The following is a 23,950-nucleotide window of genomic DNA, read 5'->3' on the forward strand; positions in this document are numbered from 1 at the left end:
TGAGCTTCAGGTTGGCATCCAGGATGCCTCTTTGTCTCTCGACTCTGCACATTCCTGTTTCATCCTGAGGCTTCTGTGGCAGCAAAATGGCTGCCACTGACTCCACTTATACCCTCCCAGGTTCAAATCCAGGGAAGAAACTCAGCTCTTTTCTCAGCAAGTTCCCTTGACTCTTATTGGGTCACCTGCTCAGCCATGACCAATCAGGACATGTGTGGGGGATACAGGCACTCTGATTGGATTCTGGGGTGGAAAAAGCTCCTTTTCAAGCCCTCTGGCTGAAAGGTGGATGGGAATTCCCAGAGGAAAACTGGATGGTGTTGGCTCTGAAAAAGGTGACAGGATGCGGTGATGTAACCACCATGGTTGGGCTGTTGTTCCAGGTGGTGCAGCGGGGAGCTCCTTGGGTGCTTTCTGCCTGGTGGTACAGAGTTGCTCAGCAGTCACTCTGAGGTTGGGGTCAGAGCTGAGCCTGCTGGCTACCACGTTCTGTTTGCAGGCCACTTGAGAATATACTTCTGCTTCCCCAGATGCTAGATTTAAGCCAGGCAGCAAGCAATTTCTAGTCATTCCTCCTGTCCTCAGCCTTCCCATTCTTCAAGCTCTTTTCTTGTCTTTCTCGAAACCCAAAACCCTGTGGGACTGGCCACAGGCACTGTGTACTTGGAACTTAGCACTGGAAGGTCAGTTGGATCCAGGACTGCTCACCAGCACGTCCTGTCCTGAGTGGTGTCCACCCCAACCCAGCACAGTGGCCTTTCCTTGGGATTTAGGGTGGCACAGGGGCTGCTGCGTGGATGGGCCTGTGCTTTGATGACAGACAGATCTAGGCTCTAGTCTATAGTGACCAGGCTTAGGCTCAGCTGTGAGTGACAGACTCTACCCCTGAGAGAAAGATTATGCTAAAAACAAGATAGAGGTTATTTCCCTCTCCAACAGTCAAGAGCCTAGAGGCTGGAAGAGCAGCTTCTCCAAGTCAATAGCGATTGTTCCCTCACTGCTCATCCATCCTCTTCAAGTGGCCTCCACTTTGTGGCTCAGGATGGAGGAGAAAGGGACAGCAAAGGCATGTGCTTCTTCCTCTCAGAACACTTTCCAGAACTGCACATGACACTCCCGCTTACAGTTCTAGGCAGAATTTGGTGATGTGACCAAAATGGCCCCAGGGGAGGCTGGGAAGAGAGTCTTGATTCTAGGCAGCCATCAGCCCAGCTGAAGATCAGAAGGTGAGGACAAATGGCTCCTGCATAGTAAATAAGAGTCAAGAGCACAGGCTCCTAATTGTGCCCATCCCTGTGGGAAACAGCCTGGGAACTGCCCTGGGAAAGGGGACGCGTGTTTCTCGTGTTGGAAGTAAGGAAGGTGAGGTAGAGGGAGGCCAGTGGGTTTGCCCAGTATGCTCTCTTTTCTCTTTCTCCCCTTCCTTTGCTAACTTCCTTGCTCCTGCCTGGACCCAGAACATAGCTCTCAGTCCCCCTTGATTATTCCCAAGGAGTGGGGCCTTCTCTGTCTCCTCCTTTGGGTCACCAGAAACCTGGGTCTCCTGTGGGTCTGCGGCGCCCATCCCCCAGCAGAGCAAGTGGCATGGCCCAAATCCGCAGGTTTATTTATCTCTGTACCAGGCTTACGAATCTTCCCCTAACTGCACTCACTTGTAATTGATGCTGATTTAGGCTCCCACAAATGTGGGCTCTGTTACTCTGGGCTCTTGAAAACCATGCATACCTACCTTTCTGTTTCCACAGCCCATCTGTAACCCAGGACTAAACCACGTCCTTCAGCTCTCTCAAGGGTTTCTCGACAGGTATCAAGTGAGAAATAATGTGGGTAATGTGTTCCAGTCAACTCAGGGATAGCTGCTGCCTGAGCCCACAGTGCCACTAAATGATAATTGCCCTTTGTCCTCGGGGGAGTGGGGGTCAGGCCCAGCATGGGAAGTGTTCACCATCCAGTCTGGGGTGGGGGCGGCAGTCTGCAATGATACCTGCTCCCTGAGGGGGAGGGTGTGTGTGGGAGGTCCTTGTCAATTCTCAAACAGAGAGCAAGGAAGTGGGCAGAGAAGGACAACTGGCATTGTGGAAGTGTCCAGAGGCTACAAAGATCCAGGCACAGCGTTCAGTTCAGAGGTCAACTCCAGCCTGGGGAAGGACTGGGGGATGGCACGCAGAGGTCAGGGTCTGGTCCTAGGCAGAGAGAGGAAAGACGCAGGTTTGCAAATGAAATATTGACTTGCAGAGAACATGGGGTGGGGGTGGAGGAGCTCTAGTTACCAGCATCTCCCACATGGGCAGCTGAGATGGCCCCACCTGGCTTCTCTAATCCAATCTTGAATTCCTCTCCTCCTAGCTCACCCCCTTTTCCTCCATGAAACTTCCCCCCATCCAGTATCTCCATAATGTAGGCAGAGGATGACCACTTTCAGGGTAAGCCCTGCTCCCACCTCTTCACCTTACAATGGTGCGGTGGGTTCTCATTGCCCACCTGATCTTTCCTCTGTTTTTCTCTGCACTTCATTTCCTCTGCTCTCTCACCTCCACCGTCCTGCCATACCGCCTTCTACCTGCTCCTCACACCTACCAGGTGTGCTCCTGCTTCTGCCTTTGCACTTTCTGTGCCCTTTGCCCGGAATCTTCTTTCCTCAGCTCTTTGTCGGACTGACCCTTGGAGCGATCTTCCCTTACCCAGCTGCCCTCCTCGCCTCTGAAGTAATCTCTTCTCCGTCGCTGCCAGGGTCTGATTTATTTTATCGTTGTACTGATGACTACGTAGGATGAGGACTGGCTTGCTGGTTGCCTGTCTCCAACATGAACGTGAGCGGGGGAGGCAGCCTGCCCTCTCGTTTCTGCTTGTCTCTGCCGGGTCTGCCACAGAGTAGTAACAGGCAGTAACGTACTGCAGGGAGGCAGACTTGTTCGGTTGCCCCCCACCCCTCTGCCTCCAAGTGAACCCTGGAAACAGGGCTCTGTGCAAGTCATTAGTTTATTTGGGAGGTGATCAGGCAATGGAGAGGTAGCCAGAAAGGGAAGTGTTGTTCTCCAGCGACTGGATAGAAATGGAGTCCCCTCTCCTACTTCCCCTCAACAAATCTCAGGCATGGAACACGGGACCACAAAGAGTCAAGCTGAACACTATCGGGGAGAAGGAAATGGACACTGGGCAGGCAGCCAGTGGTGTGTGGCAAACACACTTCACACTCTGGGGCAAAGGAGAGGGTGGTCAGAGAGGCCAGAGCCCCAGCCTTGGGAAAGAGGATGTGGGGTGGGGTGAGAGCTGAGAGCCCTGCTCTTCAAGTGAGTTGGTTTCTTGGCCTCCTCAGGTTTCTGGCTCTCCCAGTATCCTCTGAGGCCCGCCTGGGGCAGGAGGAGTTTAGAGAAGCTGGTGGGGAGACCTCTGCCCCCCTTCAGGCAGGTGTGCATTTTCTTTGGCAGCTAATTACTTAGGATGGATGATTCTGACTCAAATGGAAGCCCTGTCCTCCTCTCCCTCCCTCCAGCTGGGACAGAACAGGTGGTAGAGGGAGCAGAAACTCCTGCACAGTGCTTGCAGGACTATTCATCATTGTGGGTATTTACACCCCACCTGGGGCCAGAACTGGGGCAGAACAGGTGGTGTCAGGAGAGGAAGGCAATGAGGAGGTGATGGGGAATTAACTCTCCTGATACTTTCTGCAGAGGTGGCTGGCCCTGTGTTGGAGCAGAGTCCTCTGGTTTGCAGGGAAGGGCTGAAATCACACCAGAGGAAACAGTCTGAGGTAATCAAATGCCAGAGCATTTCCACTTTGTCTGTCTTTGGAAGATTTGGAGATTAAGAAGATGAACCCAGCTGAAGGTTGGCTGTTCAGCTGGGGGTAGGGGCAGGGGAGGGAAGGAAGCCCCGATGTATAGCATTTGCTGATTGCTGTGGTGTAAATACTCTCACTGTGGCTGACTTCAAGCTGCCAGTTGTTAAACAATCAGCTCACAAATCTCAAATACTTAGCAACTGGTACCTAGGAGCTGGTAGGAACCTCCCCAGCAGGCCTCTGGTGTGCGTTGAACCACGGGCACCCAGTATGTGTCCCTGTGTGTGTCCAGAGTCACGTGCCAGGGACACAAGGCTGCCTAGCCTCTGCTGCTGTGAGCACACAGATTTGGCATAGAGTGGGATGGAGCAACGTGACAGTCACTTAACAGGATGGCACGTGGTGGGCATCACCTCAAGGCCTCATGTCATCCTTCTGGTGTTGAATCTGGTGTCTAGGATGGAGACTTGAATCCGCCTCTGTCCATACTGGGCAGTGCCTGGGGCTCTGGGCAGTTCGGACCTCCTCTGCCTGCAGTGAATAGGAGGAGGCTCTTCCAGCTCTGCCATCCTGCAATCCTCTCATGCTGTATCACACATCCCTGTTTTAGCCCTTGCCACCTCTGCTGGCTGCCTAAGACCTCAGCCTGGGCAAACACTCCATGGCATTGCCAAGGCCCCCAGGCATCCTTCAGCTTGACTCTTTGTGGTCCCATGTTCCAGCTGTCTTATTTCTAGAGGTAGATGTGACAGGAGTTGGGCACCAGGTCATGGCCCTCTAGAGTCAGCATTTGGCTCCTGGGCAGTCTCCTCCCAGCAGACCCTCCCCAATTCCAGCCTTCGTGCCTAGGATGGTGTAGGGTAAAGAAAATGTCAGGCTTTTCTGCCCTCCCGCCATCAGGATAGATGATGGATCCCTGCGGTCCTGAATGCATGCCTGATGGCGGGCACCTGGAGTAGGGTGTGGGCATAGGTAGATGGGATTCACCTGGGCTAAGACTGGGCTTTTTAAGGGCGGCATCACGGGGACGCCAGCAGAAGCCAAAAGAGAAGCTGAGAGAGAAGCAAGAGAAGCAGAAGCCGAGAGAACGCCGGAGAGCCCAGATAGAGGGAGGATTTGTTGGGGGCTGGGAGGACTGCCAGCCTCCCTGCCCCCCAGCACTCTTACCTGCTGTGTACCAGGTAAATCCCAATAAAAAGACCTGCAAAAAGCTACTAAGGACTCTGATTCCTCCTTTACCCGGTCTGCTGGATCATAGGAAACCTGCACTGTGTCTATTCCTGCCTTTACAGATGGCATCTGCCCTTTTCCTATCTGGAGTCAGAGCTCAAACTCCGGCCCTCTCCAAACCCTGGTGTCTAAAAAATGTGGAGGCATTTTGTGAGCCATAAAGGGCTCTGCAGATATTGTGAAACATGAGGGTGTAGATCATGTTCACTGGACTGATTTAACAAATTCCAAAGTTCCCGCCTGGGGTAGGGGGGGAGCCCCTGAGGGGCCACCAGGGGCAGCATCCTGTGGCCCTGCTCTCCTGCCAGCATCGGTGGGGCTTCTCACTGTGGGCTCTCTGAGGGATGAGCAGAGTGGGGGTGACTCTCTGCAGGCTGAGCTTCACAGTGCAGACATGGCTTTCTTATTTTCTCTTGCACCTGAGCTTTAAATTAGCCAAGTCTCTTGGCAAGCTGAGGCAATGGTAGGAAGCTCTTAATAATAGATACAACTGACTGTCTGCTAACAAATTGCTGAAGATGGCAATTAGCATTTTAATTTAGGTCTTTTTCTTCACACTCACCTCTGGAGACCTGGGTTCGAATCTGGAATTGGGGTCACCAGTAGAGGTTTGCCTGTGTCCTCCTAAGTCCCTGTGGGCGGTTTGTCTTTGTCATACAGCTCAGTGTCGAGTATGGCCTGAGGGGGGCACTGTCTGTCCAGATGTGGAGCAGATGGCAGCAAAGCACAGGTCTGCGGTAGGGAGGCCAGAGAGGAGCAGCTGGGCATGGGGGGTGGGGGGGTAAGGATGAAGGGGTGGGTAAGGATGATGGGGAGAGGCATGGGGGAGGGGGAGGGGCAGAGGCTGGCAGTGAGGAGCTGGGGGGTGGGAGCAGGCTGGGTGGGGCTAAGTACAGGGCGTGGAGGGAGCGGCAAGATGTTGGGGTGGGCAGAGAGTGGCACCAGGGAGGGGGCTGAGCAGGGAAGAAGGGCGAGTGCACCTCCCTCCTAACCCCAACCCACCCCCATCTGCCCCAGGCCTGTACTGAGGGCTTTTCCCTTCCCAAGCACTGATTTTCTTGATTTTTCTTCAAGCCACAGCAGCCTGGGATGACTGGAGTGTTAGGAATAAATGATTTAACAGACCTGTCTTATTTCTTTCTCTCATTCACAAAACAGCATTTAAAAACAGCAAGAAGAAAACTCTTCTCTCAGAGGCTGACAGCTGGGGATAACGCTTTGGGGCCCAAAGAGAGACAAGCTCATCCCTGTATCTAGTGAGTGTGTCTGGGGCCTCTCTTCTCAGACTCCACACCCACCCATCTCACCTCCTCACCTTGGAGTGGAGACATAGGTGGCTCCTTCTGAGACAAATCCTACTTATCTAGTCCTGCGTCCTTAGCCCACTTCCGACTCTCAGAGTTGCTTGAAGATAGCCAAGTCATTGAAAAATGACCTACATTTCCTCTACCATGCAAAAGCATCTTTGACATATGAAATGGCAGCTCCAGACTCCCGGGGATTTGGTACCAGTCAGAGATTCAAGGCTCCAAGAAGGTGAGTAGGTCTTGTTGAGGAAGGTGATGGGGGGAGGTACTGAAGACCCACAGTGGGTGCAGGGAGGCTCTGAATGCTCTAAGAACTGACAAAATCCCACAGTGCTCTTAGGTCCAGCATTTCAGTCTTGTGCAGTAGTATGCATGGGGTGACTGGAGAGAGAAACTTAATTCTCTTCTTTGGTCTCCTCTCTGATGTCATCTCTATTACTTTTGGGGTTGCAAATGTTGAAGGGCAAAATTTCATCTGGCTAAACAAATCTGGAAAGGAAAAATCAAGGAAAAGAAAAATCTGTAAGTGAAAAATCAAGTGGTAAGTCAGGTTTCAGGTAAGGTTTGATCTAACTGTATGGCATCACCCCAATATCTGATTTCTTTCCCACACTCTGTACTGTTTTCCATAGCTTCATCCTAAATCTGAGTCCCTTCAGGATCGTAAGTTGATTGCCAGAAGTTCCTTGGACTCCATGTATTCTAGTTCTTTCCAGAGAATAGGGAGGAACTTTGTATGTTCTATTCTGGGATTCAGCATTGATTGACCTGAATTTGGATACATGCTTATTGTTAAATCAATGGTTGTGGCCCTGGGATGAGCTGTCACATTGTTTTGAGCCAGTTTAAGCCCACAGCTAGCACTGGCAGTGGGGTCAGTCCCACTTAAACTACAAGCAGGGAAGAATAAACCCTCCCACAGGAAGATAGTTTGAAGGCAATGACCAACCTCTTTCTATCTTGTTTGTAACCACTTGTTTTATTTACTTTTCTTTTTAAAGATTTATTTATTTATTTATACAAGCACTAGGTACAGTCAGAAGAGCAGGAGGGTGAGAGAATTCACCAGAGCCAGAGTGGGGAGCAAAGCAGGCAGAAGGACCGAAGTACACTGCTGAGGGGAGCAGCGGGCAGGCAGGAGAGGTCTGCGCGCCATGTGGGACCCTCTTCCCTGCGCACCGGGGATTGAACCAGCGCTGCAGAAGCTTCGGGCAGCTTCGCAACCCAGCGCTCAACCGCTGCACCACTGGGGAGGCCCTTGTTTTATTTTCTTAAAGATTTATTTGTTTATGCATACAAGAGCTGGGGTACAGGCCAGTGGGGTACAGGCCAGAGGTGCGGTCCTGGGGGGTGGTGAGAGGATTCACCAGAGACAGAGTGGGGAACAGAACAGGCAGACTGACTTAAACACATTGCTGAGGGGAACAGGGGGCGTGACAGGAGAGGTCTGATGCACCATGTGGGTTGCTCCCTGGCCGGTGAGGGATTCAACTTGTGCTACAGAGGCTGTGGATTGCTTCATAGTGCTGTGCTTAACCCCTTGCACCACCAGGGAAGCCCTGTTTGTAACCACTTGTAATGGAATTATACAACCACAACCTGTGCTGCCTGGTTTTTGTTGTTATTGTTGTCCTTTTGCTGTTTATTTAACCTCAAAACTTCAACTTTGGGGTATCATGGGACTTCTCAGTTACTCAAATACGTGGATGGATATTTCCTAACCCTATCCTGATGCTGGACTAGTTTGTATGATGTGCTTTAACCATTGGAATGCTAGGTGTTCAGAAGCTTTAAACCTGGCTTGGATTCCTTTTTGGTTGTTCTTCCAGCTACCATGAGAAAGGCATGTGCTGAGCAGCCCCTGGTTCCAAAATGTGAGACATGTGGCACCAAACTGAACCCAAGGTATGGCCTGAGGGTCACCCAGTTGACCCTCAGACTATGGACACACACAAAAAATGTTTGTGGTTTTAGGTCACAGAGATTTTAGGGTTGTTTGTGACATAGCATGATCACAGCAATGGCTGACTGATGCCAATAGGTGAAGGTTGCCAGGTTAGTTCATGCCTGGCATTCTGAGTGTGCAGGGCAAGGGCAGCATTATCAGAAAGGGAATTAGAGGATCCCCCAAAGAAGGCCCCTTTACTCTCTGGAATCTAGAAATGTATCTGGTTTTTCTCTTGCAGGATGTCTCATATCTTTTTGGGCCAAGGAGAAAGATTTCTGCTTTGGGGAAGATGTCAGAAGATGGCCTAAAAGAACAATGAGACCCATCCCAGCAGCCTCAAGCTCTGCTTCCTGTCCCCTGGTCATGAATGAAAGCAGAGGAGAGGGAGAGAGACAGAGACAGAGACAGAGCCAAAGAGGCAGACAAAGAGAGAGACAGACAGAAACAGAAGAGCCAAGAAGTGGTCCGCGGAGCCTTAGAGCCAGCCCGGGGTAACCTCTGGCCTGAGCTGGTTTTGGTCCTGATGTGGCTGCTTGGCTCTAAGCCTCTTTGTGCAGTTGGTGCCTTCCTAGAAAGCAGCCTTTAGATTAAAGTTTTATAATTTAATCTCTATTTGAAATGCCTTTAAGAGAATCCAATTGGACAGTGAGGAAAGGCAGAAGCTTCTCAATGTCTGCTCTAACGGTGGGCTTGTCTGTGTGGTAGTGGCACTTCACTGGTGGTGGGCTGGGAAGCACGGCCACGCCTAAACTCAACACGCCTATGGGTCTTTCTCAAGTGAGTGAGCGCTGCCCTCCAGGCGTGGCCCCCTCCGGGATGTTGTTCTAGTCAGGTTTCAAGCAGCCTTGGTGCCCTCCCTGGGCTTAGGCATGATGGGGTTTAGAGAACGGGGTCAATGTCTTTCCTTACACCTTACAATTGGCCAGGGCGGTGCCGGTCTTGGCAGATTCTTCAGAGTGAAAGGTGGCCAGACTGGACCCTGTGGGTCCAGGGCTCTGTTGATGTTAGAGAATGAACTTGGACTCTGGGCATAAGTGCAACCTAAACTCTACCAGTTGGGTGATTGGCTTTACCTTGCAAGCCATAGCTTCCCAGTCTGAAATAGCAGAGGTACCTATTTAACAAAATGCCTGGCCCACAGTAACGATCAGCCAATAGGAGTTACAACAATAGGAGTTGTTTGTTTTCAGAATTACCCAGAAGGTGGTGTGGTTAAGAGCTTTAATTCTGGATTTGAATCTCCTGGGTGAAAATCCTGGAACTCTCTCTTTCTAGGTGGAGCTTCCAAAAACTTCATGTAACCACTCCAAGCTTTGTCTCTTCATGTGTGAAACAGCTTCATAATAACTCCCTCAGAGGATGTGGAGGACTCAGTCTGCTATTTCGTGGATCTGAAGACATCTAAGCACAGAGGCTGACAGACACAGAGTTAGTGCTCAGTGCATGTGGACTGTTGAACCTCATCTCCAATTGCTACCCTGTTGGGAACTGATGCATGGGATGACCTCAGTGTGCCCCTCAGCCTCCTTCAGCACTTCCCTTCAGTCTTCTGGCCCTTGACAGAATGCTCTGGTCACTGAGATGGGACTCCGCTGGCAACAAGCAAAAGACCAGAGAGAAGATAGAACTGCAGGCAGGAGGGGGTGACCAGAAAGTCTTTCCTTGCCCACAGCCAAGGGCCCCACAGTTACTGGTCAATACTTCATTGACTCCTGCCATCACTACATATCTCCACATCTCTAACTTGAAGGGGGGGGTCTTTGCTGCATAGTCTGGTGTTCCCATGGCAACCTCTCAGCAACGCAAAACAGCCATTGCTCCCATAACAGGCAGCCTTCACCCTTCCTCCTGCAGAAGTCACATTAGCGGTGCCCCAAGGAGCCCTCAGCACCCTGGACAGAGGACCAAGTCAGCCAGCAGCCTCTTTTCTAACCCCCCTAGTTTTCTGGGCTTGCTGGAGGAGGCAGTGGTGGGGAGTTATTTGTTCTAATGTATATCGATTGAGGGCCTATGATGTCCAACAACACACCAAATGCTTGTTAGGGACCCAGCATGGAGAAGACACAGAGCCCTGCCCTCGGGGACTAGAATTATAGTTGGTCTCTACTTTAGGAAGGAGAGAAAGGAGCAAGACAGTTTCAGTCAGTGCTAAACACTGAGAAGGAAATGAAATAGAGCCACGTGGCAGAGGGAGTTGGTAGAGGGGTCAGGGCGGGTCTCTCTGGACCTTCAGCACTGAGCACTGAATTAAGGGGAACCTAGCCAGTAAGACCCTGGGAAGAGTATGTCCAGGTGGAGGGAAAGTGAGTGCAAAGGTCCTGAGGCAGGAGTGAGCCTGAGTGTTTGAATGAATAAACTGAGGCTGGAGGGTGCTGGGCAAGGTAGACAGCTGGCTCCATTATGAAGGGCTTTGTGAGCTGGAGTCAGTTTTGGGATTTTATTTGAACTACAATGGGCAGCCAACAAGTGTTTTACACGGAGTAGAGGCATGGTTAGAAACAGCTTTAAAAAGAATTTTTGGATTATTTTGGGTCAAAATCCTGCCTGGGAAGCCCCACATTTCCTGAGTGAACTATGTTTGGCTGAGAAATAGAACTGCAGCTTCTTGTAGCTGGTCTTCCTTGGACCCCTGTTTTGCTCCTTTTCCCCCTTTCTAGTGTGGAGACCAACTAGAATTCTAGTCCACGAGGGCAGGGCTCTGTCTGTCTTCCCAGGAACCAAGGGGATCCTCTCACCCAGTATATCACCACCCTTACCACCACCCTCATCTCCATGACTTTGCCATTTTTGGTTGCTGACAGCAAAGCCCTCACCCCTGGACCCAGTCAAGCATGTTCTACCCCACCCCCCCAAGCCATTTGAGAATTCACCCTGATGAATGGACAACCTCAGACCTATGAATCCTTCAGCCAGTCCAGGCCTGAGCGCTCAATCTCTCATAACTCTGTGTTAAGGATGTGGAGTGACACCTGAGACAGCTGGATAAAGGATGAAATAAGAGGCTTGATAAGTGGGATTGATGGCTGTCCTTGCCCAGACTGAGCTGGGGGAAGGGCAGAAGACCACCTAGGATGAGTTATTTGTCATCCCAGGGTGTCTGGGGTGCAGACTCGCTCCAGTCCACATGACAGACAGGCTTCCGTTGATCTGTGGCCCCTTCGGGAATCTCAGTTCCAAGGTGCCAGAGAAGGCCCTGTGTTCTTGCGGTCTGAGAATTTAAGAAAAACAAAACATTCTCCTGTGACTAGAAGACACAAGCTGGCAGAAGGGGGCATGAGATGCTGGCACAGGCCTCTGGGAGGCGGAATGGCAGGAAATGGGACCCCCCACCTTCAAGTCCTATCATAAGCAGACAGCATTCTTTTCCATGCAGGACAAAGCTGAGCCAAATTGGCTTAAGCCCAAAGGGACTTGACTGGCTCACCCAGATGAATAGTTTAGGGGTGTCTTTTCTTCAGGTGTGGCTTGATTCAGGACTCCAACAACACGACCAGTCCTTCTATTATTTGGCTGAGCCTTGGAACAGGCTCCATTCTTGGCAGGCTCTCTCCTTATGGTTGCAAAATGGCTGCCAGGAGCATCCAAGATCATGCTTCCTTATTTATATCCAGTGGGAAAGATTCCCAGAGTTGAACTAAAACCCCAAAACTGACTCTCTTTGGTCCACATGATCAGGACTCCTTTATTAATTAACCTGTCATTGTGCAGTGGGAAATACTGATTGGCTAAGCTATCCTGGACTCATCCCTGAAGCTGCAATGTGGGGCCAATTCTACCCAAATGCATAACTGGGAAATTTAGGATTCTCTGAAGAAAGGGTGGGAAAGAAGTAGATGGTGGAGAAGTGACACGATGTACCTGCCATCACCTTTCAGTCTCATTTCTATTATTCCTGGATAATACCCACATCTCTCCTTAATCACTGACCCAAAATCCTTCATAGAATTTCCAGTTCTACCTATCCCCTCATACGAAATCCTCTTTATGAGTCAGGACCATTTGGTTGCAAGTGACAGAAACACAATTAAAATTGACATAAGCCAAAAGGGAATTGTCTCACATAATTGTAAAGTCCAGAGACAGTGCTGCTGGCATTAGACCCAGGTGGTCCCAGCAACTCTGAAGGTGTCATCAGTACTTGGCCTTTCTCCATCTCTAGGGTCTGCTCTTCATGTGACTTCCTTCTCAGAGGAACTCTCCAGGAGTTGCAGGATGGCTGCAGCTGTCCAGGGCCTGTTCAGGATGGTTTGCCCAGTGTTAAGCCAAAGTCCTAGGGTGATACCACTGGTCCACACCTGAGCAATCAATGAGGTGGGACGGGGCCAGCATTAGTTGAATGGCCAGGCCTGAGTTGTGTGCCCCTGAAGCTGCAGGAGGGGTGCCCCACCTGCCACGCAAGGACTAATGGAAAGTCAAAATGCTGTTTCCAGAAGAGCCAGCCTGGAAGCTGGGAAAATGACAATGGCCTGCAGTGACCATGCATTACCCACACTGCATTGCTCTCCAGATGGCCTTCCCGCTCTGGGTGTAGAACTTGGGGTTGGGGGTTACTGTCATCTTCCTTTCTTTAGTTAGTAAGTGCTTAATAAACCCTGCAGAACAAACGAGAGTGGCTTGAAGTTTGATGTCACAATCACAGCTGTTGTGGGTGGTGCAGCTACCCACACACTCTGCAAGTATCACCTTCGGGAATTACACTTAAAACAAGAACATAGGAACAAATGGATGCCCAGAGATGTGACATAATTCTCCTGGGTCACACAGCTGGTGAGTGACAGAACTGACACCCTTGCCAACCCTGCTGGGTCTAGTCCCCCTGGCTTTACCTTTGGCTCTGCACCCCCTCCCCCAACAGTCCGCCCCCAAACCCCACTCACTGGTAAATGTGAGCAACAGGGGATTTGCAAATATTTTGCATGTTTACTGGCCAGCCCTTGTTGTATGAAGAGACTGCACTTGAGTGACCACTAGGGCTTGTTCTAGGGAAAAGGGACAAAGTCTGGGCTACCCCCTTGCAGTGCCTCAAGGAGGGCCAGGTTTTCTTGTTGTCTGTTTACACTTGCACTTGCTGTTCCCTCTGCCTGGGATGCTTTTCCTTGCAAGTCTCTCAGCTCCTTCAAGAGGCCTCCTTAAGTCGCCCCCACTAAAAACACCACAGAGCGTTACAGCACTGCTCAACCTGGCATGTTCTTATTTGCCTACTTGTTTATTTTTTAATCTCATTCCATTGGAATGGAAAGTTCTGGGGAGCAGGAAACTTGTCCATGGCTTGTTCATGGCTGTTGGATCCTCAGGGCCGAGAAGGGTCCCCAAACACAGTAAGTGCTCAAGAAGTACCTTGACATGGGAAGGTTGAACGCATGGCCTCACAGAGCTCATGGTACGCTGTTGTGATTGCTGAGCTCGTCAAGCCTTTCTTGTGTGCTTGCCCTTCTGGACTGGGGCCTCTGCTTGGCAGTCTGGCTTGTCTGTTGCCCACCAGGCTGAGTTGAGGGGCTGGAAACCACCCAGGGTAGGCGGCTTTCTTGCATGAGTGTTTTCCTGCGGGCTGAGGCGGTATCCCCGGGAAGAGCTTGTGTGCTGACTTGCAGGAGGAATGTCCAAGGGGGTTCCCAAGAGTACGTGTGTCTGCCCCCCTGGGCTGCATATCCCTGTGTGGCCTTCGAGGTGGCTCGTGATGGGAACACAATTGGCGATGTTCCCCAGATGGCATCAAGATGGGGTGGGTGGGGGTGGGGGATTGGCAACTGTCTTCCCATTGCACAGTGACAGCCAGATGTCTTGATCTGTGACTCCTGGTCAAGTGTCCCCACCTGGGCTAGGAGTCAGTTTGTGTGTCTGGATCTCTCTTTAGTAGGGCCTCAGCCCCTGCTGTGTCCACACTCTCGCCAGCATGGCTTGCTTTTTGGGTCTCCTTACCCCCCAGTGCATCTTTCAGATCCCATCACTTTGTGGCCTCCATACCCAGTTTCTTAATTTTAGAAATAACCAGAGTCTCCTCCATCCACCTCTGCTGTGCTGGAGCACAGGAGAGAAATGACCATTTACTTGTCCTGGCAGGATCAAATCTTCACAGTCCTGAGCTGGGCATGAGATCATGACCATCCCTGCTCTCCCCTCAGAAAGGAGGCAAGGCTAGAAATCCAGAGGTTTATCCCACACCAGGTGAGGCCAGAAGGAAGATAAGCGACAGCACATCTGGAATAAATCCAAAAGTCATACCAGGGCCCTTGAAGACCTGCCAGCTGCTCATGTCACTTCCAGTGCCCTGGGCTATAGCTCATGTCTCTTGGCTCTGCTCTCCCTTGGAACGCCATCTTCCTGGTAGCTCAGCCTCACTGTTAGACTGCAGAACTAGGGGTTCTCTGGGGTCCCTCAAACTTGCGTGCTTTAAGTGGATTCTGCCATCCACCACATAAAGACAAACATTCTCTTAGTGTGAAAGAACTTTAATAGGATTCATGTGCACAGACAGAAGAGAAGAGAAGAAGGATAATAGTTTCCAAATAAAACACCCAGTTACCTATTCCTAGCCAAAACAGGGCTGACCTAAAGTAGGGCCACTGAGACCCAAAAGCTTGGCACAAGTCTAAGGTAGCTTCTGGTGGGGAGCCATAGGAAAGGGGCAGAAGGGACAAGGCGAGTCTAGAAGGAAAAGAGCAGAATCAAACAAAGTACAAGTCAAGGCAACTGCTGCCATTGTCCCCACGGGTCTCTCACCCGCATCTCTTTCAAGCGTCTCTACATGTCTCCTTCCATGTCCCTCATGTCCCTGGTGCAAGTTCAAAGCCGAAAAGTAAAATTGCTCTACTTCCTCACATGCCTCACTGCTCCATGTGCCTCCTCCTGTGACCCCTTCAAGTCTTCTTCTAGGTCTCTTCAGCTTCTCTCTTCTTGGCTCCACCCTTCATTAGAAGGGGCAGGGAACCTGGAACCTCCCTTTGTGTGGAGATGACACTGTAACATCACCACTTCTCATTCACTCAGCTCTCCGCTCAGGGCTCAGGCCCACATGGGAATCTTGGGAGGGCTTATTTGCACCCCCCACCCCGTGCCCCCCAATTTCCCCATTCAGGAGGCCTGGGTGGAGCCTGGGAGTTTACATTCCTAACAAGTTCCCAGGGATGCTGAAGCTTCTGATCCAAATGACTTTTGACTTAGTGGGGACTCTTTGGACCCCTCCAGTTTGATCACTGCTACCGCCCACCCCATCTTTCTCCATGACAACCTGCTGCTTAGCTTCCTTTTATCTTTTTTCCATAGCACTTATCTGTGCTTATCTTTGGGTTTAGATTGCTTATTTGTTGTCCATCTCCACGACAGCAGACCAAACCCCAGAAAGGCTGGGGCACGTTGTTTTCCATTTCCTGAGTCAGATGTGAGTATAGTACCTGCGTTGGGACAGACACAGGGGCACACCCCCACTCCCACCCCTCTGGGTTCTTCTCAGGCTGGGTGAGCAAACACATAAACATTGGACAGATAAGGAGGAGAAAAGACCAAATTTAATCACATGCATGTGGAGAATTTATATGACTGTAAATTCTAAGGCAAATGGGCCAAATCTGGGGTTTATATGCTGTGTTAAGGGGCCTGAGGCATGAAGGAGAGAGAAGAGGGGTCTCTCTGATGAGGAGGGATGATTTCATGTGACTAAACCTTGCCTCTAAATGTTTGCTCTGCCTTAAAATAGGTTTCTCCAATAAAGAGGTCGTTTCTGAGATGTCAAAAATGTATCCTTTAAGGTTATGGAGACAGCTTCTCCACAGTCCCACAGGGCCTTATTGGACCTCAGGTCCACACACCCAGGTGACAGTTATTGGAAAAGTCCTACTTTGGACACTCTGGAAATATCCTGCCTGAGTACTTTTGGGGAGACTGATCCCACACCAGGCAGAGTAGGAGCTCAGTCAACAGGCGTTGGATGCAGGGATAAGGAGTTTTCTCTACTCTGCCATCTCAAGGGATCCCCTGGTGTTTAGCAGAAAGGTCTCAGGAAATCTGCCTGAATTCAGCAGGCAGATTGTGGAGCGGCTGCTGTGTGATAAAAATTCCAGAGTGGAATGAACGATGAACGTTCTCTGCCCTCGGGCACACACCCACTAATGAGCCAAGGAGGCTATTTTCAAGCAGCCAAATGTTGTTTCCACCACTCAGTCTATAATTGTGCTGCTGACACTTGGTGTGACCACATGGAAGAGGCGAGATTATTATTATTGTTGTTATCTAATATTTCTTAGGTATCTTGTGGTGGCTGCGCCATTTCGCTCCTGGCTTCTAATCGATTTCTGTTCCCTGAAGACATCTTGAGAACCAGTCTCCCAGCTCATCTCTCGGGAGTGAGAGTCAAGGAGCTTCCCGGCCCTGGCGGGGCAGCTGAGAGGCTTGGGAGCGAAGAGGAGGCTGAGTGTACCCATGGGCTGTTTTTAAAGTTCTCATCTAAATTGTAGAATGTGGAAGGATTGAACTTTAAGAGAATTTCCGCAAGTAAATGATTTTTGACTCTGGCTACTTGACAAATGCCCTCACCCTACATGTCTTCTGTAGAGCCCAGCAGCAAATGCCACATGCAGCCTGGAGAGGAAGCAGGACCACAAACTGTCCTGGACCCAAGACATCTGTGTGTGCCCTTTGAGCAAGAGGAGATAGGGGAGGACGACCCAGGGGAAGGGCACAGAACAGGAAACTGTGTCAAATGCCACATGGGGTGGGGCAAGAGCTTCGAACACCCTCCTACCCCTTAGGGGCAGCTGCCTGCCCAATCCTGTCGTCTGCCACCCCAGCCGGGAGGGATGGGCGTAGTCTGGGGTCTGGGGGAGTTTCTGCAGGAGAGACACATTTCCTGCCTAATGGGAGATGGTTGGATTGGTAATGAGCATTCTTGCTAATTTGGAGGAATGATTTAGCACCAGGAGGAGCTTGGGAAAACATCTTCTGAATAGAGAGAGCAGGCTAACCCCCACCAGGCTGCAGCTCAAAAAATCCCTTCACTCCCAGGTGTTTGTGTCAGTGTCCATGGGGAGGGACTGAGAGCACTGGGTGCTGCCTCCTTTGGAAGGAAGGTGGGGAGGTAGGCACCAGTCCAGAGCTTGAGAAGGGAGGTGACCTGAAAGCACAGGTCCTCTCCAACCCCCCTCAAGTGGGAGGTGCAGTACAGAGGGTCAACCTCTGAGGCTGGGAGAGGAAAGCTGTGCGGGAGCCACGGCCCAGCCATGTAGCCCAATGGACACTCACTCTGCCCTCACTGTCTTCCCCTGCTGTGGGGACAGTGGGTGGGGTAAGAGCCACACATTTTTGTCCACTCAGTAAATATTTATGAAGCACCTACTATGTGTCAGGTGTCATTTGGGGATCATGTGGACATGTCTGTCGGGGTCCCTGCTCATGTTCCAGTGGAGAAGGATGAGGACATAGACAGGTAAGCAGTAAATGAATAAGATAGCATCAGGTAACTGCAGTACGGAATATAAATCAGAGAGATGTGCGAGAGAACGCCCGGGGGCAGCAGAGGGAGGTGACACTTCAGCTGTGACCTGAGAGATGACGAGAATCTGGGGGAAGAGCAAGCCAGCCAGAGGGAACAGCAGGGGCAAGGGCCCCAAGGTGGGAACCAGCTTAGATTATTCTGGAGATGGAAAGAAGGGAAATGACTGAAGCAGGGGGAGTAGGGGTGCAAATGGAAAGGAGTTTGCATTTCATTCTAAGTGTAACAGGAAGTCATCCGAGATCTTCAAATGGGGAATCCCATGCTCGGATTTGCTTTAGAAAAGACTGTCCAGGATGCTCTTTCAGAAGAAGACAAGGGGTAGGAATGGAAGGAAAACTCCAAAGACTGTAGTGAGAGGAGAGGGCTTAGGCGGGGAGGAGGTGGCGGGGGAGGGGGGTGGGGGTGGGGACGTGGAGGGGCGGTGACAGGCAGAAGGGGAAGGGGCGGGGCTGGAGTAGGTCCGGGGGTGGAGCCAGCAGTATCTGCCAAAGGGTTGCTTTCAGGGGCAGGTGGAGGCGAAGGAAATCCAGACCTGGAACCTGGGGCATAGGGTGGGGATCAGGGAGTTCGGTTGGAATCTTGATTCAGAGGTGTAGGCCTGGGAATCGGTATTTTTAATGCGCCGACCCTTTCCCTCCCTGTAGGTGATTCAGGTGAAGTTCTGAGCTTTAAAATTCCAACTCTGGAAGCTGAATTTTCTGTGTATAAAAAACAGTCTGAGGTTTGGGATGCCAAGTAAGGGATCAAGATACAAAGGTTTAAACACAGGAAATCACTTATCATTTTACTTGTTACTGCTCTGTCCATGCCTTTTCCCAGGAACCTACCTCCCCAAAGGCCCTTTCTCTTCTTACACTCCAGATTGGAAGGTAGCAGGAATCCTGCTGCCTGCGTGTTGAGTAAAAGAAATGAGTAAATAAGAGGTTGATACCCCTAAACCCAATCTTGGCTGGTACCTAAGATTCCAAGGGTCCCATGCAAGATTTCAAATCTACCTGGAATTCCCTTAGGAATCAAAGATGGGCTTAAAAGTAGCAGACTACTCTCCCTAGGGTTTATTTTCTTGCCAAAAAAAAAAAAAAAATGTTGGGGGTTGGGACCCAGTTCCTTCTATTTGTCTATGGTCCAACCTAGCTTCTATTCTAAGTTTACCTCATGATCCAGAATGGTTGCTGAACTTCCAGCCATCGCGCCAAATTGGAAGGAGTAAATGGAAGAACAAAGAGGGTAAGGCTCCCCCTTTTAAAAGAATCTGCTCAGAAATCCCACATTTGCTTATATCTCATTGCCAAAATTTAGTGCATGGCCTACACCTGGTTGCAAGAGAGGCTGGGAAGTGTAGTTTTCTTTTTTTCCTTCTCCCCCCTCCCCCACAGAGCCCAGGACTCTGCAGCAAGATAGAAGGGGCAAAATGGATGTTGGAAGACAATTCGTCACCTCTGTCCTAACACATTAAGAGTGAAACCATATAAATAAGGTAAGGCATCCGCTTTAAACTCTCTCAGAACCTTCAGTATCTACGGCCCTTAGACTCCAGGTGCCACAGGCTTACTTCTTCTGGATCTGGACCCCCTCACTTTTTCCTTTGCTCCCCCCTCAATTCATCTCTGCCTGCCCTCCTCTTCCCTCTCTACTGGTAGCTTCAACATGTCAAACTCATTCCTCCCTCAGGGCCTTTGCACTTGCTGTCGCCCCTGCCTGTCCTTCCTCCAAGGTCCTTATGTAGCCAGTTCCTTTCAGACTCCTTACACCACCTGCCGTCCCCTCCTCACCAAGTCACTCTCATACCATTCATCTGTTTCATTTTTCCAAAGCACTCAGTATAGTCTGAACTTGTATGTTTTATAGCTACACTTCACAAGAGGAGGGAAACTCACTTTTGCTGGATGCTCCGGGGTCTGCCTCTTGACATTCAGGTGAATACGCAGCTAGAGGAGGATCTGGGTCTGCCTTTTCTTCTGTGAGGTGGCCTGTGGAGTGCGGTGTAACAGGTGGCTGCCCAGGGCCCAGCATCACTGTCGCATTTCTTCAGAATGGACCTTGTTGCGGAATGGACCTTACTCTGGCAGCCTCGGATCAGCCTCCCTGGGGGAGTGGGGGGTCTCACTGATGTCCACTGCACGTATCCATTTTGGAGGGAAGGATGGTTATGGTTTTGGGTCCCTGTTCCAAATATTCAAACTGCCTCGTCTGTACCTGGAACTCAACAGATACCCCGGGATCCCTTGTTATTGTCACCCTGGAGGGCCTTTTCGCCCTCTCTCTGGGCAGACCCCCTGATCCCTGGTCTCTTGGTTTGCTCCCTCATGGTCATGGAGGGTAAACTGCAGGGCTTCCTGAGATGCCTGAGAAGTGAAGACGGCCTACAGGTGTCTCCTTCTCTCATCTGCTTAATAGCTTACCTGGGTTATAGAATCTAGTTGGGAAATAATTTTCTTTCAAAATGTTAAATTCACTACTATGTGTCTTGTGTGTCTTCTAGTTTCTCTGCAAACTTGTGACTCTGCTATTGTTGTTGGGCTTCTGAAAGATTGCTGCATGTGCTTGGGGTGGGCGCAGTTTTAATCCACCATTCTATGTAAAACGTGTGTCCTTCATTCCTCTACAATTTTCTTGAATTATTTCACGGACGGTTTCTTTCTATTTTCTTTTTTCTTTGGCTCTGTTACTCAGATGTTGAATCTCTTGAATCAGGATTTCAATGTTCTTACCATCCTTCTTCTATTTTCCATCCCTTTATCTTTTTGCTCTATTCTCTGGGAAATTTCCTCCAATTTGCTTCCTAATCCATCTATTTTAAAATAATTTCTTTCTGCTTTTACTTTCCAAAGCCTCTCTTTTAATTCTCTATTCTTTATGTGTCCCTTTTATTAGAGCTTCATGGATATAATCTCCTTGAGACTATTAATAATAATTTTAAAAGGTTTTCTTTGCCTTGCATGGTCTGTTTCTGCACACTATTTTTTATTTTTTACTTGTCTACTTTGTTCTCACATGTCTGTGATAGAGGTGTCCCTGATCTGTGCTCCACCAGATCATAAATAATTACCAAAACGTGAAATTGAAGCTCAGAGATCTCCAAGGGTCAATGGTTGGGGGATCCACCCACATCAGTAGCTTGCAGTCTTTCATGTGGGACTGGTCAGATTTCCTAGGGAAGCTCTTTCAGGCTCCTGCCTAAAGGAGTCTGGTCTATTGGCTTCTGGAACTAAAGCCTTTTCAGTTATATATCTAAGTCTTGGCTATGCCTTGCTTTCCCCAGTCCAGAGAATAAACCCTGACTTTTGAGGTTCAGGAGGTGAGGGGTGGCTACCCAACAGCTTGGAGTGAGGTTGGTTTTTGAAAGACTTTGCTCTGTTTTAACTTCAGTTGTTCCCCATTTGCAGGCATACCTGGGGCTCCACGTTCCTGAGGCTTTGAGGGACTCTGGGGTGAGAATTGACTTGAATCTATTCTGGAGAATCAAACAGCTGAGCAATTTGTCTCTCCAGCACCTTGTGTGCAGGTACCACCCCTCCCTGTTTCCAGCTTCCAAAGTCATTGCATCATCTTCTTCCCTGTTATCCTTCCCATTGAGTTGACATCTCAAAAAAAAAAAAAGTGTTTTGCGTGGTTTCAGTGGGAGCTGGAAGGAAGTGCAATTAGATATGGATGCCCAGTCTGCCCAGATGCCCAGTCTGCCTCCCTGTCTCCTTATCTCACAAATGAGGGACTAGGAGTGAAAACTAGGGGCTTTCCATGGTGATGGACAGTGGTTACATATCTGAATCCCAGCCTGTATTTATGGAGGTCATCACTTTATGAGACCCACCACCTCCCACTCTGAAACTGAAAAGTCTAGAAACACCTCCTGTTGTCCCTAGCAGCTAGACCAAGTCTGTGTCCAAACCCAGCAGATAAGATGCTCATTGCACCAGATCTGGGTTTGGAACTAGTGAGCAAAGCAGGTTCAGGGAGAATCTTCTGGGTGCATTGGCAGCAGCACTGTGCCTCCTGTGAGCTGTGGGGGCCAGTGTCAGGGTGCAGGCATCTGGCTAGATTCTTAGCAGGATTTGTATCATGATCATGACCCTGATTTGGACCAAGAACCCTGAAAGATACACACAGCTGGCTAGCGGCAGGCGTGGAGTCAGGGTCAAAGTGGAAGTTTCCTTCCATGTATACTTCTCCCGTGCTATCAGGCCCTACCCAGCCCTTTGAAGCTGCATCTGGAACCCCACGAACTCCCCTCCAAAAGACCTCTTCTTTCCTGCTTTGCCTTTCCTGACGGACCCTCTCCTGCCCTTCCTGGTTCTTGACCTTCTTGACCTTCTTGAAAGACATGTCTCTTTGTGACAGTCAGCACTGGTCATGTATCCTCATCTACTCTGGTCATACTCCTGCTGTTTAGCCATGTCCACATCCCTTAGTACACCCCAGCCCTTGACCACCAAAGTCATCTCGAATCATTATTGAAGTGTTTTCAAAATTATTGCCAGTTTCATATGTTTATACCTTCTTATTCTCACTGGAAATGTAAATGCCTCATCCCTTCACTGCAAAGTATAGGGCCAGGCAACATGCAAAATGTTCAATAAATATTTTCCCATTTCCCTGTTCTGTCAAGGAAATAAGGTGCTTATGAACTCATGTATGATTTACAGACATGAATGTCAGTAGTGAAAACTATTCTCCCTTATCTGAGCTGAGTTTTCTACTAGTTTTTATTGTAAAAACAATAGAACATGAAAGAAATGTTGGGAAAAAAAAGGGGGGAGGAATCACCCCTAATTCTACTAGGCATAACTATTTTCATTTGTGTGTGTGTGTGTTGCCTTCAAGCCTTTTTCTGCAAGTGTTCACACATTTACAAACCTCCAATCCTAGTACTTGCTTCCCACAAAATTCACCGCAAATACCACTTTCCAGGGCAGTTTTCTCACCCCAGTAATTCCTGTGCCCTCTGTCCCTGCCATTCTTACCCCCAGTGTTATTGTCACACCTCTCCCCAGGTGGATGTGCCCAGGAGACTTCAGAGGCCGGAATCGAACCTCTGGGTTTCTCCATCCCAAATCCAAGGCAGGGCACATGGCGGTCACGTCTCACAGCCACGCTTTTGTATTCTACACTGTCACTGCATATTAGAACAGACGCCTATCCCCTGTTGCTCTACAGTTTTCATAACGATCTTTTTTAACAGGTCCAGAATATTTCATTAAGTGGATGTTTCATAATTTAGTTAACCAGTCCCCTATTGGGGAAGATTTGGGCTGTATCCAGGGTTTTTTGTTTTTTTGGGTTTTTTTTTTTTAAATCACAAATAACATTGTAACAACTGTTCTTGCCACTATAGTTTATTTCTCCTTTTAAGTAAATTCATAGAATCCCTGGATCAAGCAGACTCCTGGTTCTTTAGCCCCTCTCAACCTAGCAACAACCTCACCTGGTACCAGCTCACAGGAGAGACACAGTTGCCCCCACAGCCCTGTCCTCCTTCATCATAAACACATCCTGTGGCCAGTTGGAGCTGCCTCCCCAGCTCTTCTCAGAGATCAGGGTTGGAGTTTCCCTCACTCAATAAATGTTTATTAAAGTACTATTTATCTTGGATTCTCCTGGGCCTGCTACAAAATCTTGCATGTCCAAGATGCTCACAACATTCACCTCATGTGTCTGCCTGCCCTAATCTGTGTCCTTTCTTCTGCCATCAACCCACCTGCCTGTATTTTCCATGGTCCTGATGTGGTTTTTGATCCAAGGGGTAGACCTGGGTTCAGGGTAGGCCAATCAGAGTGCTGCCTCCCTTCTCAGCAAGGATTGGCTAAAGGGAGATCATGTGACGCAGCCAAAGCCAGTGATTTGCAAACTTGGGACATGGTGAGAGGTGGCATTTCTTCCTCTAAGGCTGAGGGGATGATGCAGTTGTGATGACATAATATTGACAGTGAGATAATAGTGGGTGGGACACTGGAGCTGCTGGTGGCTATGTTGCCATGTACAGGGAGATCCTACTGAGAATGGCTTCAGGGTAAGTTGAGACTTTTTTTTTGTAAATTGAAGTAACATTGATTATAACACTATATAAGTTTCATGTATTCATCGTTAACATTCTTTCATTTATTCCTTCTGTTCCAGAACAGGAAGAGGGGCACCCCAGAACCCCCAAACCTGCTCATTCTAAATATGTTCTGCCATCCACTGCATCAAGATGGAATATA

The 23,950-nt window shown here is 49.6% G+C and overlaps 1 long non-coding RNA gene across 6 annotated transcripts; it reads right to left on the bottom strand.

The window, feature by feature from the left end:
* Positions 1 to 1,592: 1,592 nt before the first annotated feature.
* Positions 1,593 to 23,636, bottom strand: LOC119236622 (uncharacterized). 6 transcript variants are annotated; one of them, XR_008550342.1, is made up of 7 exons: positions 23,449 to 23,636; positions 19,631 to 19,838; positions 18,581 to 18,641; positions 6,327 to 6,807; positions 5,574 to 5,771; positions 2,578 to 2,861; positions 1,593 to 2,183 (listed from the first exon to the last, which is right to left on the bottom strand). It is a non-coding gene; the product is annotated as an uncharacterized LOC119236622 (long non-coding RNA). The 6 variants fall into 6 exon arrangements; XR_008550344.1 differs by having other exon boundaries at positions 19,631 to 19,869; XR_008550343.1 differs by lacking the exon at positions 18,581 to 18,641 and adding an exon at positions 9,463 to 9,680 and having other exon boundaries at positions 19,631 to 19,949.
* Positions 23,637 to 23,950: the final 314 nt, after the last annotated feature.

The sequence above is a fragment of the Talpa occidentalis genome, unplaced genomic scaffold, assembly GCF_014898055.3.
Source record: "Talpa occidentalis isolate TD23 unplaced genomic scaffold, MPIMG_talOcc4v2.1 talOcc4.9, whole genome shotgun sequence".
In the NCBI taxonomy this organism is placed as follows: Eukaryota; Metazoa; Chordata; class Mammalia; order Eulipotyphla; family Talpidae; genus Talpa; species Talpa occidentalis.